At 45.6% G+C, this 14,212-nt stretch overlaps 1 long non-coding RNA gene across 2 annotated transcripts; it reads right to left on the bottom strand.

Moving 5' to 3' along the window:
* Positions 1-1,211: 1,211 nt before the first annotated feature.
* LOC122939233 lies at positions 1,212-12,570 on the bottom strand. Of its 2 annotated transcripts, none has more exons than XR_006390109.1 (5): positions 12,491-12,570; positions 3,352-3,586; positions 3,054-3,275; positions 2,509-2,592; positions 1,212-2,078 (listed from the first exon to the last, which is right to left on the bottom strand). It is a non-coding gene; the product is annotated as an uncharacterized LOC122939233 (long non-coding RNA). The 2 variants fall into 2 exon arrangements; XR_006390110.1 differs by having other exon boundaries at positions 3,054-3,260.
* Positions 12,571-14,212: the final 1,642 nt, after the last annotated feature.

Below are 14,212 nucleotides of genomic sequence, written 5' to 3'. Positions count from 1 at the left end.
TCGGGAGTCTCTCCCGGACCCAGACTCAATAACCAGTGTTCATTCTAGTCAATCAGGTGATTGGGTCATGCTAAAGAAACATCCGAGGACGGGACTAGAGCCGAGATATCTTGGGTCATTCCAGGTGCGGCTGATGACGCCAACCTCTCTGAAGTACGACAACTAGATCCACACCAGTCACTGCAAGAAGCTGATCAACTACGTCAAAGAATGAAGAGTATCTGTGGCGAAAATAACCTCGCCACTGGGTTTTGGAGGGGCCTGTTTGCCAGCCTCTTGCCTCAGGATTATGGCCCATATACTAACCTTGAAGGAAAAGACAGACTGGCCACACAGCCTAAATCTGTGGAACTGTTTTGGGCAGGAAAGCCATGCTTGCGGTCGGCCAAATGTGACTTCCATGGAAGTCGGGAACCCTTGCTCGGATCTGGGTGATTTTTGGATATGTTGTTCACCCAGATAAAAGCTATCCATGGATGTATAAATTATGGGGATTTGGGGTTTTGACGTGTTTTTTGTGTTTTGAGGAAAAATGTGTGTTTTCTGTCTGTGAGTGATTAAATTAGCCCATTATGCTTGGTAATTGTATCACAGGCAGAGACCATTGTGTTTTGGTATTGTATTTTGTTGATTGCGTCAAAGACAATGCCTATTCTGTTATTGAGTGCGTCCCAGGTAATACAATTGTGTTTGTTAATTGCGTCACAGACAATGCCATTGTGTTTGTTGAATGTATAGTTTTTGTGTAAAAGATTGGCTGCTATGTTATGTACTCAGTTCCCAACCAGGTCCACGGGGGTGGTACCCTTGTTGGAAAATGTATATATCAGTCAATGCTTGTGTGTTCAATAAAGAGACCTGCTTTACCCCTTAATTAAGTTTTGGCTCATGTTTGGGGAATGGGATAACTACACTCTTGGGGATTGCTATATCACAATACTCCCCTGAGTATAAGCTCTTGTAAAAGCTTGTTCATGGTTCCTGCTCTCTGGATTTAGGAGAGGTTCACCCACTGGAAGCTGAAGCCCGGTCCTGGGTCCAGCGTGGGTGGAGGACGGTGAGACCCCAACCAAGCTGCAGAGGTTCGTGGGGTCTGTGGTGGTTATGGTGTCAAGTTGAGTGCTTGGAGCCCTCGGGAAGCACTAGGAGCATCCATCAATGAAGGGTACCCAGTCGGGGTGCCAGGAGATCCGTTACAGTATCATTTTTGTTTATTTTAATTTTTAGTGAGGGAAACGCACCTCAAACTAGCAAGGGCCACAAGGAGATATTTGTTGATAACATTACATTCCTAAAGGGTACTACATTACAAGGAATATCCTTACATAGAATACTGAAAGTAATATAAAAGACAAAATTAAAGGGGACAGAACCAATCACTACTTAAACTTACCCTTACAATACATTCCACCCCTGGTTCTTCCACTTTAATTATTTTCAGCAACTAACAGGACCTTTTCTACATATATAGCCTAGTCATTTGACAGAAAACCACTCAGGAACTATTGGATTTCTATTAAAAAATACATAAATAAAAAAACTCTCTTGAACTAACAAGAAGTGTGCCACTGTGGTCTTCTTCATGTCTGATCTTCTTGGATAAAAAAAGTCCCTGGTGCAAAGTCCATTTTTCTGTGCACTGTACAGCAACACATATGTGGTTTCCAGTTCTTTATAAAGTTCAGCCTCTTAACCCTCCTTATTTTCTTGTGTTAATCTGAAGGGGTTATTTAGGTGTAATCACAATCCTAAGTGTGGGTTTCAGAGCCTCTTTTCAGTGGTTGTAAAACAGTCCATAACCTTGTCTGTGGGAGGAGCTTTGACACTGGGACCTCCTCCCCTCACTGGTCTGCAGGTCATTGCATCAGCCCTGCTGGTTGGTCAAGAAGTCTTGGGTAGACGATTACCTTTGATGTCCACCCCTGGACATCCGTAGTACAAGCAGCAAAGCTTTTCTTGTTGGGTGGCAGGCAGGTCACAGAAAGCAGTTTCTTTCCATACCTGTTGTTGTTGACTTGGGCAGCCCCTGAAGACTGCTGAACTTGCCAGTCCTGGCTCTGTTAAACAGCTGATACAGCCTGCACTTAGAGAAGAGACACTTGAATAGTTCCATATATTCTAGAAGACGTCATTAACTTCAATTAATAAAGCTCAGTCAATGGTTTTAAACTCAGTCAAGGCTAAGCGTACTTTCACACTTGCGGCAGAGTGATCCGGCAAGCAGTTCTGTCGCCGGAACTACCTGCCCGATCCGTCAAACCGCATGTAACTGTACATGTTTTCACCCACCGGACCCGCTATTCCATCCCCGGAACGAAAAACGGTAAACCATATGTAAACGGAGATTGTTTTTGCCAGATCTGTTGAAATAGCGGATCCGTCTCATCCGTTATAATCTGTTTTTAAACGAAATGACGGATCCGGTATTTGCATTTTCAAAGATCTAAAAGAAACAATTTAGTATGCAAATTTTACAGTGGCTATAAAAGGCAACTGAAGGTCACTTACCCCTCAGATGCTCCCTCTGAAGATTGCAAAGATGATGCAGGACCACATTCGTTTTTGATTTCAGGCTCTAATCCTTGTGTCCCACTGAAAGAACAAGAAAGGGAGCTTTTGAAGTTCTATTCACCGAATTACGGAATTATCCTGACAAGTTTCAAAACTACTTACAGATGAGCGTGGAACGTTTTTACTGTTACGAAGGGTGTCAAGTCACATTGAAAGACAGGACACCACTTTTCGTCACAGTGTTTTACCGACAGAACGCCTAATGCTTACAATAAGGTAATTTATGTTCTAAATTTTATCTACTCGTATATCATTTACATTTTTGTATAAATATTTATAGTAGCTTTTTCTGGTTCAAAGTTGAAACCAGACATAGTTCCCAAACCCAGGTTAAATTTCATTTTGTAAATAGTAAACTACTGAGCGCAGCTCTTAAATCTCGCATGATATAGGGCTTTGTAGGCTCTGCATTAGTATTGTCCACTGTTACTTCTGCAGTATGCCAGAGGTGGGCCAAGGTAAATAGAGTTCTGGTTACTCACGGTTATGTTATCCCTGGGCAGGGCTGCACAAGTGATGAAGAGAACGGCACAGGAATTCTCTGGGGCACACTCCGGTGTAAGGGACACAGGCCAGATGGTGGTCCGAGGTGCCCTTGGTAGTCTGTATTAATGTGTCTATGGCAAGGTCCCTTATAGTCGTGACACCAGTACCTTTTATGGTGGTACAACCGTTTACTGTAGTGTTAACTGAAAAATTGGAGACTGAGACAAGGATGGTGCAATCCAGCTATAAGTATAAAACAGTTAATGCTATTAATGATATAGGTTTTATGCTTACTGGTAGAAGACTTCTACGCTGGTCCCTGTTATCCCAGTGCAGGTTAGTGAGGCTGCCGGAGGCTGGTAAATCCTTCACTTTTAACTGCAAAGGTCCTAAGGCGCATAAAGCGATGGCCGTAATCCTTTGGGTCTCTGTTTCTTTAGTGCTTTCTGGATTGATATCTTTTCTGAAGCTAAACTTCTAGCTGATGTCCACTAACTCTTAGCAGATGTCACGGAAGGTGTACAGGAAACTAGAAGACACAAAATGAATATCTGACTCACTGGATCCAAAACTAAGGAACAAAAAGGAGAGCCCTGCATCAGACCTGGCTCTCTCTGACTGCTCAGCCTATGCGAAAATCCCAATGGTAGATGATCGCATATCCTCGTACCACGACTGTATAACACCTGAACACCCTATAATAGTGAGGGGACACGGCCACCGGCTCCCTACACTTGATACGGAGGGAGTCAGGGTAACCTGGGATCCAGCAAACAGAAAAACACAAATGAATGAACAAAACTTATCTTGTAGAACAGTGTTTCCCAACCCGTGTGCCTCCAGCTGTTGCAAAACTACAACTCCCAGCATGCCCGCACAGCCAAAGGCTGTCCAGGCATGCTGGGAGTTGTCGTTTTGCAACAGCTGGAGGCACACTGGTTGGGAAACACTGTTGTAGAAGACTCAGAAGTAGGAACAGCATGCACACTCCAGGAAGGAATATAAACCGCAAAGTGAAGCAGTCTGGGAAGGGATTTAAAGGGATGCAATCAGTGCAACTACATGACAGCTGAGAGAGGCTAATGAGATGAGAAAATGAAAGCAAAACAAAGGGAAGCTCAAAGAGGAGGTTCTGAAAGACATCTGTCAGAGCTTCTCAGATGTCTGGTGGTGACAGCAGAGTTCTGAGCTCGATGTGGACCACTTCAGCTCAGGGCTGAAGACTGAAGACTGAGAACTAAGACTGGCTAACTAGGCCTGAGCTGGGCTATATACACTCATCTAAATAATTATTAGGAACACCTGTTCCATTTCTCATTAATGTGATTATCTAGTCAGCAAATAACATGGCAGTTGCTTCAATGCATGTAGGGTTGTGGGCCTGGTCAAGACAATCTCCTGAACTCCAAACTAAATTTCAGAATGGGAAAGAAAGGTGATTTGAGCAATTTTGAGCATGGCATAGTTGTTGGTGCCAGACGGGACGGTCTGAGTATTTCACAATCTGCTCAGTTACTGGGATTTTCACGCACAACCATTTCTAAGGTTTACAAAGAATGGTGTGAAAAGGGAAAAACATCCAGTATGCGGCAGTCCTGTGGGCGAAAATGCCTTGATGATGCTAGAGGTCAGAGGAGAATGGGCCGACTGATTCAAGCTGATAGAAGAGCAACGTTGACTGAAATAACCGTTACAACCAAGGTATGCAGCAAAGCATTTGTGAAGCCACAACACACACAACCTTGAGGCGGATGGGCTACAACAGCAGAAGACCCCACCGGGTACCACTCATCTCCACTACAAATTGTAAATTTGCTAATTTTTTCCTAATAGGCTACAATTTGCACGAGCTCACCAAAATTGAACTGTTGAAGACTGGAAAAATGTTGTCTGGTCTGATGAGTCTCGATTTCTGTTGAGGCATTCAAATGGTAGAGTCCGAATGTGGCGTAAACAGAACCAGATCTCAACCCAATAGAGCATCTTTGGGATGTGGTGGAACGGGAGCTTCGTTCCCTGGATGTGCATCTCTCAAATCTCCATCAACTGCAAGATACTATTCTATCAATATGGGCCAACATTTCAAAAAAATGCTATCAGCACCTTGTTGAATCAATGCCACATAGAATTAAGGCAGTTCTGAAGGCAAAAGGGGGTCCAACACCGTATTAGTATGGTGTTCCTAATAATTATTTAGGTGAGTGTATATGGGATGTATTGTCTCCCCCTAGTTGTAGGCTCAGTGTAATGGAATCTAACACACCTGTAAGGCAGAGATTATGCATAAAGATGCACTGCAGCATAAAACAGGTTATATAAAGCGTACAAAGCATAACATTATGACTTTGCGGTACCCACGTGGGTAGTGGGACACTGCACTTCTACGGCTTCAATGTGAACGTTTAGCCAACGTTTAGAGACATTGACAGCACTGTGAGCAGTTCTAGTCAGAAGCATATGCCTATCATTCTCCTTTGAGAGCCCGTTTCACTGGATTAAAAATGTAATTAAAAATAGCCTGTAAAAAAGGTCCCAAAAAAGTGAGTCCAATTTAGTTTAGTTTGTTTTTGTATTTTTTTTTTTACATATTTGCAATTTTTTTTTCTTCAGATAGATTTCTGGCAACAGGAGAAAGTTTTACGTCCCAACATTACCAGTTTCGCCTTGGAATATCCATAGTTCCCATTATTGTTAAGGATACGAGCCGTGTTTTGTGGGAGCAGTTACATGAGGAATTTATCCCACATTTAAATAGGCAAAAGTGGAGCGAAATTGCAGATTTTTTTTTTTTGAGGTGTGCCAAATTCCAAACTGTATTGGGGTAGTAGACGGGAAAGTGTTACGAAAGAACAAACGATTCAATGGTATTTAAGAATTCCTACATGGGGCGAATTCTATATAATAGACAATTTGATTTCCCACCACCTCAACCACTGCCAGGTACAGATGCTCCACCCATACAGTTTGTGTTGGTAGCTGATGAGTGGAAATCTTATTACCGTATTCAAGCCATGGATTAAATCGAACAAAATGCATATTTAACTACCGCCTGACCAGGGCTCGCCGAATGGTTGAATGCACTTTCAGCATTTTGGTTGCCAAATGGTGAATTTTCAAAATACCAATTCAACTTAAAGTTGAAACAGTCGATGAGGTAGTAACATCAGCTTGAATTTTACACAACGACCTCCTCATTAAAGAACCCCAAAATGTCGAGCAGATCCCTGAAGACAGCGAGATGGCCAGTATTCAAAATTTTGGACCGCGGACAAGTGTGGCAGTTTCTAGGATGAGAGATTCCTTTGCTGAGTATTTCTGCTCCGATGCAGGAAGAGTGGAGTGACAGGACCGAATGATCTGATTTGTGTTTATATCTTTAGTAAAAATGTTATCTTATTTTTATTTAGGATTGATGCTGTTTAACTCTATGGTTATGTGGGTGGATACAGTTTGTTGAATTGTTCTAAAAATGTGTTTGTTTATTAAAGTTTTTATGAAAACATAAATTGATTCTTGTGGCTTCTATTGATCTAGCTACACTGTAGGAGCGACTTGTTTCACTTCACCAGCCCCGGCAGATTGTGTCAGGCCTCTTATCAACACACTACCCCTTGTCAACATAATCTCCCCACGCTGCTGGAGCGACAAATACAGGAACTGTAGGCAGCGATACGATATATGTGGTATGGGTGCAATTAGGGGACAGAGCCGGTTTTTGGTGGTGTTTCTGCCCACATTTTCTCTAAATGCCGGTGAGTGATACTTGTTTGAGTCCCCTCGCACCTGAGATACCGGTGTGACTGTATGTGAGGTATGGATGAGCTGGGCACAAATTTTCAATCTTAACTATATATGGGGAAGAGGCAGTAAAATATGCTGTGGCTTTCTGTTTCTTTTTTTTCTCCACTGTGACAGAAGACTGCTGGACCCCCCCAGGTTGCTTTAAGAAATGTCTGCGATTAAAGATCGCTATAAGCCCGCTATGTATGGTCAATGTGAGTATCAGGTGAATGGATTTAAGATCGTTAATCCCGCCGCTCTCTCTACCCATATTGGGAAAGGACGCGCGGGGCGCGTGCTCGTTCCCCGATGGCTGCCCGGACCGTGGGTCCCCGACCTTTGCCTTGTTCTGGATATTAACATGCTAAGTTAGATGCTTTGTGTGGCTGCGAGTCCCGCTCTCCTCTTAGCAAGTGAGATCTCCATTTGATTTGTTTTATTTCCATAAGTATGGTTATTTGTATGCAATCGGTACTAATTATGCTTACAAATTAGAAATTTACGGACTTTAGGATTTATAACAATATTAAGGCTATATTGATATTTATTCTTTGTATTATAAATAAAATAAAGTTTATTAAAAAAAAAAAAAAAAAAAAAATACAGGAACCTAAATAGCATGGCAGAGCCCCTCCCACAAATACAGGCCAATGAATCGGCCTTAAAACTTGTGGTCGGGGCTACCCCTGTACCGGGACCCTAACTGGTAGTTAACTAAACGGTTTGATTTGTGCCGTAACCGCAACGTCGTAGGGATGACTGAAGGAGGCCAAAAGAGCAAGCCACCAGAAACTTTATTTACGAACTGTATTTATAGTACAAGATTCTGACAATGTTCGGGTGAGGTATGTATCTGGAATAACAGGAGGAGTGCCAGCGCCCTAATTTTCTTGATGACGTGAGCAGGAACTCTGTTCTTGGAAGCTGCAGAAGCGGCGCCAGTCCGGAAGGAGTGGCTGGAGACAGATGCCGGGTCTAAGCCTAGGTTGGCCATCAGGGAGCGAACATGTAAAAAAAATTGGGAGCGCGTGAGGTGTGCGGCATTGAAAGGCAACAGTGGCCTCTGAGGTGACGAACTGTCAATATTACTTAACAACTGATTAAATACTTGAACGGGGCACCAGCGGTGAGTGGTTGGGTAGTACGTGACCTGGGTAGGAGGGCCTGTCTGTGAAGTTTTGGTGCACATGAGCGAGAGAATGAAATTATCTGTGTCAGTCTTCAGTTGTCCGACAGTCAGATACCTGCGGCTGCTACGGGCTGAGGTAAACTCTCCTGGTCTCAGGAAGCCGTAGAAAGCCAGGTATATGGCTTCTTTTATCACTCCGAAAGGGCTATGGTCTAACATGTCGGACAGCTGACAAAATATTTGCCTTGACTATGTGAATGAAGAACAGTGAGGGAGCTTGCGGTTGACTAGAGGCTCTGAAATGCTGTACACCGGCTAAGTAAGACTTGACTGTGGAGTGCGACAAATTCAACTCAGAGTGACAATAACCAATGAAGGCCAGGATGTAGTTGGTAAAATCGAGGATGCCTTGGGGAAATTTGTCTTGAAATTTAAGAAATGCCCTCCATCCTGTTTGATAAGCCCTGGCCGTGTTGGGTGACAGGGACTTGGCCAGTAGAGAACGAGCTGTAGCTAAGTGAGAGTTTATGTCCAAACCAGTGAAGGGAACGGAGGGACTGTGGCTCCGCTGGTGTCTGCGTCGGGAAATACCTGCGAGAAAAGGCCAAAATTAGCTCTAGACAGCACATCAGCTGCAACATTTTTCTGTCCTGATATATGAGAGCATGTGTAACGAAACTGGTATTGAAATGAAAGAAGCACTAGCCGTCTGAGGAATGGCAACACCTGCGGGGATTTAGATAACCCATTATTTAGGATATCCACAACTGCTGCATTGTCGGAAATGAACAACACTGTGTGACTGGTCCACTCGCGACCCCACACATGAGCGGCTGCGACTAAGGGGTAAATCTCACAGGAAGCTGAAGACTGAAGAAACCCTGGCAGTATCTTGACTTCGTCAGGCCATACTTCCGCTAGCCAATGTGTGCCAAAAATGGCTGCGAATCCAGAACTGGGAGCTGCATCAGAAAAGACTATAGGGGAACTATTGGACACCACCGGGATGAGGAGAGAAATACCATTCCAGTTATTAAGAAAATAATCCCACATGGCTAAGTCGGCAACTATTTGGTCGTCAAGGCATACGAGGCTGTCTTGGGAGGGAGCTGAAGGAAGGAGAGCTAGCAGTCGTGACACGAATGGCCTACCTTGGGGCATGACTCGCATGGCAAAATTTAACATGCCTAAAAGAGACTGTAGTTCAATTTTTTTTTTTTTTTTTAACGGTTCTGGTCTGTGTGAAATTATGGAGGGTGAACCTAATCCTGTCCAGTTTGTTTTCCAGTAATTTAGCGACCATGTTTACTGTGTCCAGAATGATACCTAAGAAAGTAATAACTGGGGACGGACCTTCCACCTTTTTAGGGGGCTGACAATAAATTCCTGCACTCATAAGACGATTCAGGCAAGGTGACTAGGCTAGTTTGGAAACCTGATCTAAACCCTGAAATGAGGAACTGAACGAAGCTAGGGTCGTGGTGGTTGCGTAGGAAGTTCAGCAGACAATCAACGTTAAGGACACTGAGGTACGACTTATCCGCTTTTAATGTACAGACTAATTGCAGGAGGAAAAAAGTTGAAATTATTACAGATCTGTGTATTGCGATATTGAATGGGCCTTCCCAACTTGTCGACTAAACCAGGGGCATGCAGGGGATCAGGGTGCCTAGACGGCTGTGCGGGAGGGCTAATATCGGCACTAGAGGCGGCTTTGTGACACCATTCTGCTGTGTGGTAGATGGATTGACACAGAGAACAAGCAGGAGCCCTAACACCGGCAAAGTGTCTGCAAAATATCTCAGTGTCGATATTAGCCCAGTTTGTAAGAAACTGAAATTGACTGAGGGCCGCCACGGCTTTAGCTGAAAAGGAGCAGTGATAATTGTAAAATGAGCTACCACCATATTTGTACCCCAATTCGGTCACTCTAAACAAATAAAGATCTAGCTCTTCCCTGCGATCAGGCCGTACGGAACAAATTACGTCTCTATACAGGCTGAAAGCTAAAAGGAACTCCGGGATGGTAAGCTTCCTGTTTAGCCTGAGATCGCGGCCCCTGAGTGCTACTGAGACATCGCTGCACGCGATGACTTTGCTGTCAGAGAAATGCAGAGTAGCAATCAACAGGGAAGCCAGGTTGACGTCCCTGCCTTCCAGAATATCTTTCCTGATGTTGGCTGGTATGAAATGAGCGGGGGTGATATTAGGAACAGAGATTGTCGTACCGGTGCACCCCGCAGCGGATGTGGACGGGATGGCCAGCTCTGGACCCGGAGGAGTGAGAACGGCACCCCGGGACTCGACTGTGTCCAGTCTGGATTGGATGTCCGTGACAGATGACGTAAGATTATTTAGCATGAGGTGAATCTGAGCGAGCGAGACTGTGGCCATCGAGACTTCCTCCTGACGTTGAGGACTCGCAGAAGACATGAGTAGGCGGTATAATTCCGCATTTCTGGCCGATGCTGTAAACGGGATACCCCTCTTGGACAGCTCTGCCATCAACCTAGGTACGGTCCAACTCCGTAGTGACGGGATGCTACCTGCTTCGGACAACCTGGCGGTATTTTCGTTGACCAAGGCCTCCATGATGTCAGAGGCATGAGACATGATCCTGTAGACACAGTACGTGAGAATGAGGCACAAGCACGGGACCCGGGACTGGACACCAGTGACAACCCTACCACCGAACGATGTGGTGTGCGTGCGCATGCCATCGTGGACAACGTCACCTCGTGATCAATGATTACCGCCACCGACAACTGAGCTGACTTCCCCACAGCACGGAAGAAGCAAATAGCGGGACTGAGGAGAATATCTAAATAAAACCGTGAGATTTTTTAGACGACAAAATGAGAAGGTGAACTAGTACTGAAACGTTCCCTATACTACCTGTTGGATATGATACTGGGTCACTGAGAAACGATGGTAGACCTGAAAAGAAGTAACGTTCGTGGAGAGAAATGGAGAAAAACATAAAACAGACAAGGAACGGCTATACACGACTGGAGATGTGGACGAGATTGACGAACAAATATGCGTATGATGCGTAAACTACGGAGGTTTGAAAATAAACTGACGTAGTGAATGCGTACTTGAGGCGACTGAACATGACCTGAAAAATGTGCAGGGCATTTCTTTCCCTTTTTTTTTTTTTTTTTAAAAACACACTGCCTAAGTAAACACACTGCCTAAGTAAACCAATGGCATAGGTAAGTCTCTTTCTTTCTCAACTGCAGTAGCAGGAGTGACCACCAGAGGGTGCTCATACTGAAAACCTGCTACACACTGTGTAGTGAGCTCCCCGTCCTGCATTCTCAGATGCCACCACCGGGGGCGAATGGAGCCAGACAGGAAAGAGCCTGGGACGCTGCTGGGACGCTGAGTGAAGTGAAGCAAGCGGCCGGCAGCAGCAGGAGAGGACACAGAGGCAAGTACAGCAAATGTACCAAATACCCTGCTTCACTAATGGCACGGCGGCCCGTGCCAGACATTTGCGAACGATTTCGGGACCACGCTGACCCCTGCACCCTGCCTATACTGCTGCATGGGAGCCGATGCATCCAGGCAGTTCGCTCCGATACAGCGTGACTCCCCCTTACCTGGGGAGCCGGCGCTGCCGACCGGACTTTAAGCAACGGGCCGCTGACTGAGGCGGCAACTTACCTGGGAAGGCGGGCGAATGAGTTTGGACGTAGAAACGGTGGGCACAGTGCACGGTGCGAATAAGGAGCAGTAAGGCAACTGACCAGACGCACACGGATATGGCTACGATCTGTGTTGAGCAGACGTAGGATGTAGGGGAGGGGGAATGGAACCTAAATAGCATGGCAGAGCCCTTCCCACAAATACAGGCCAATGAATCGGCCTTAAAACATGTATGAACATAAACCCTGATGCAATGCCAATTAATCAACATATAGTGCACCTATAACCTAGCACAGAACCGCTGACACATGCGTACCCATAACATACAGTTTATAGATTAAACATACTTACCTACAAGAGCATCAGAACTCAAATACGGGCGCCTAGACTGATCTGCATGAATCCCCATATACAGACCACTGATATAGATTCCCCAACACCTTGCATGTTTGGCATTAACTGCGGATGTGCCCCCACATGTAAAATAGGTAACAGAAAACACTTTTTTTTTTTTTTAGCAGATATAAGAAACATGCGACCATACCTACTCTAGGCACATGCTACACCAATAACTATATGCAATAGCCCCTAACGAGCCCCTAAACAGCCAGACATTCACTAGACCGTTAGCACCCAACTCTGCTTTGAACCAGAGTACTGCGAATCGCATACCGCACTGTGGGCACCGTGCCATCAAGTGCAATACTACAGCATTTTTTTTTTTTTTTACCATTGATACGCAAACACAGCATGCATAGCTTGAACCAACTAACAACCATCGCTCAACCATTTAGCGCCCGACTCTGCTACATCTCAGAGCGCTACATGTCACAGACCGCAGCGTTGGTCCCGTGCAAACCACTCCGATCCTACCATGAATACCAGCGCCCTCCTAAGACATTCTGCAATCGCCCAGCCGTACGGAGCCTCCACACCATGCTGCTGTATCCTAGAGCTGACTCACAGGTAGTGAAATCAGCTGAATCGTCGTCAGCCTAGGCCCACAGGAGCCTATAAATAGCCTAGTAACCAGCCAGCCTGGGCTCACAGGTGCAAGTAAGTAGCCGTGTAATCAGCCTCCCCTCCCACAAATACAGCAAAGTTCTTTGCTTACTACTAAGCGTATAAATAAATAACAAATGTAAGGGATTAGGTAGCGAGGCTGTTGTCTCCTGGGTAGACAGGCACAGTTTAGCAGGCACACTGAAGAAGTTGCAGTCCACACAGCAGGAACTTCGTTTAACTGACCTCACCCAGTTTTATTGTCAGGTTGAGGTACAGAACATAAAATATAACAAACAGAAATCCTAAGCCTGTCCGGCTCTAATTATACAGCATGAACCCTCCCTGACCAAGTGCCGGCCTAATACCAAGCACCCAAACAAAATAGCAAAGTCCGTACCTCTTGAAGTGCTCTCACAGGCTCCATTAAAGGTAACCTGTTCCCAGGCTGAGAGAGCTGTGTCTGCATTCTCAGCCTTATATCAGGCTAGCACACCTGAGGAGTAATTACCCGACAGCCCAAAACCCGGACTTTCCGGATGGAGTGGGGCCCACCCTTCTCTCTCCACTCCAGCAACACAGGCCCTTAAAACAGGTTTTATGCAAACCCAAGTTGCAGAGACCTCTCCTGAACATTTCCCTGGTTGCTTTTAAATGACAGAAGTGAGGAATCTTGGGCACACATAGACCCCGTCCACTACTTCTCCAGACACTCCGTCACACAAAGTAAATAAAAAAACTTACATAGGACTGGGTAAAGTAGAGAGGTGGAGGGCAGTGCATGGTTTTGGGTCCCTCTGTCCGGTTGTTCTGCCACTGTGGACAAAGAAGTGCGTGTTGTGGGAAGTAAAACAGAGGGAGTTTTTAAGGTTAAGGATTGGCAGGAGATGGACTTTCCTGAGCAAGTGTAGCGGGAGTGGTGAAAGAGAGTGGAGGAATGTAACCAGGAGGAGAAGGAGAAAAGTGTTGAGAATAGTGGTAAGGGTTTGGGATGGGAGGTTGGGATGGGGGATGAGGAGGTTGGGAAGGAGAATGGGGAGGTTGGGAAGGGAATAGTTTCCGTGGGATGGGGGATAGGTGTGGGGTGGGGGATAGGTCTGGGATGGGGGAAGGGATGTGGGTTAGGTGTTGAACTTGCCACAAGACACAGTCCACCTGTGTTCTGGCCTCAAACAGCTGGTCGGGCCTGAATTGTTCCATCACGGGGATCAACGATGTCAAATAGTGATGCATCTGACTCATTTGCAACGTCAACACCTCCCCCTCCTACAGACTTCGCAAGTTATCCTCCAAAGCGGCAATGCTATTTGTGAATACCATCAAGGACTCGTAAACGAGCCTTGTAAGATCCTCGTAGTCCGCCTGATGGCTCCTACCTGTCCTCTGGTGACGCATGAGGGCCTCAAAAAGTGGGGCTAAAGTGGCTATCGTTGCGTCGCCAGTGGGCACAGGTAGGGGAACATTGAGGTCCTGACCTGCTGCTTGAGCTGGAAGAGAGGGACTGCTTCCAGAGGGACTTCAGGTGCCCGAGTACTGCTAGATGTGCTGTAAAGCAAAGAAAAGAAAAACACAATTAGCAATTGTATTTCACTG

The sequence above is a fragment of the Bufo gargarizans genome, chromosome 5 (genome assembly GCF_014858855.1).
Source record: "Bufo gargarizans isolate SCDJY-AF-19 chromosome 5, ASM1485885v1, whole genome shotgun sequence".
In the NCBI taxonomy this organism is placed as follows: domain Eukaryota; kingdom Metazoa; phylum Chordata; class Amphibia; order Anura; family Bufonidae; genus Bufo; species Bufo gargarizans.
This window is presented reverse-complemented; position numbering and strand designations above follow the sequence as displayed.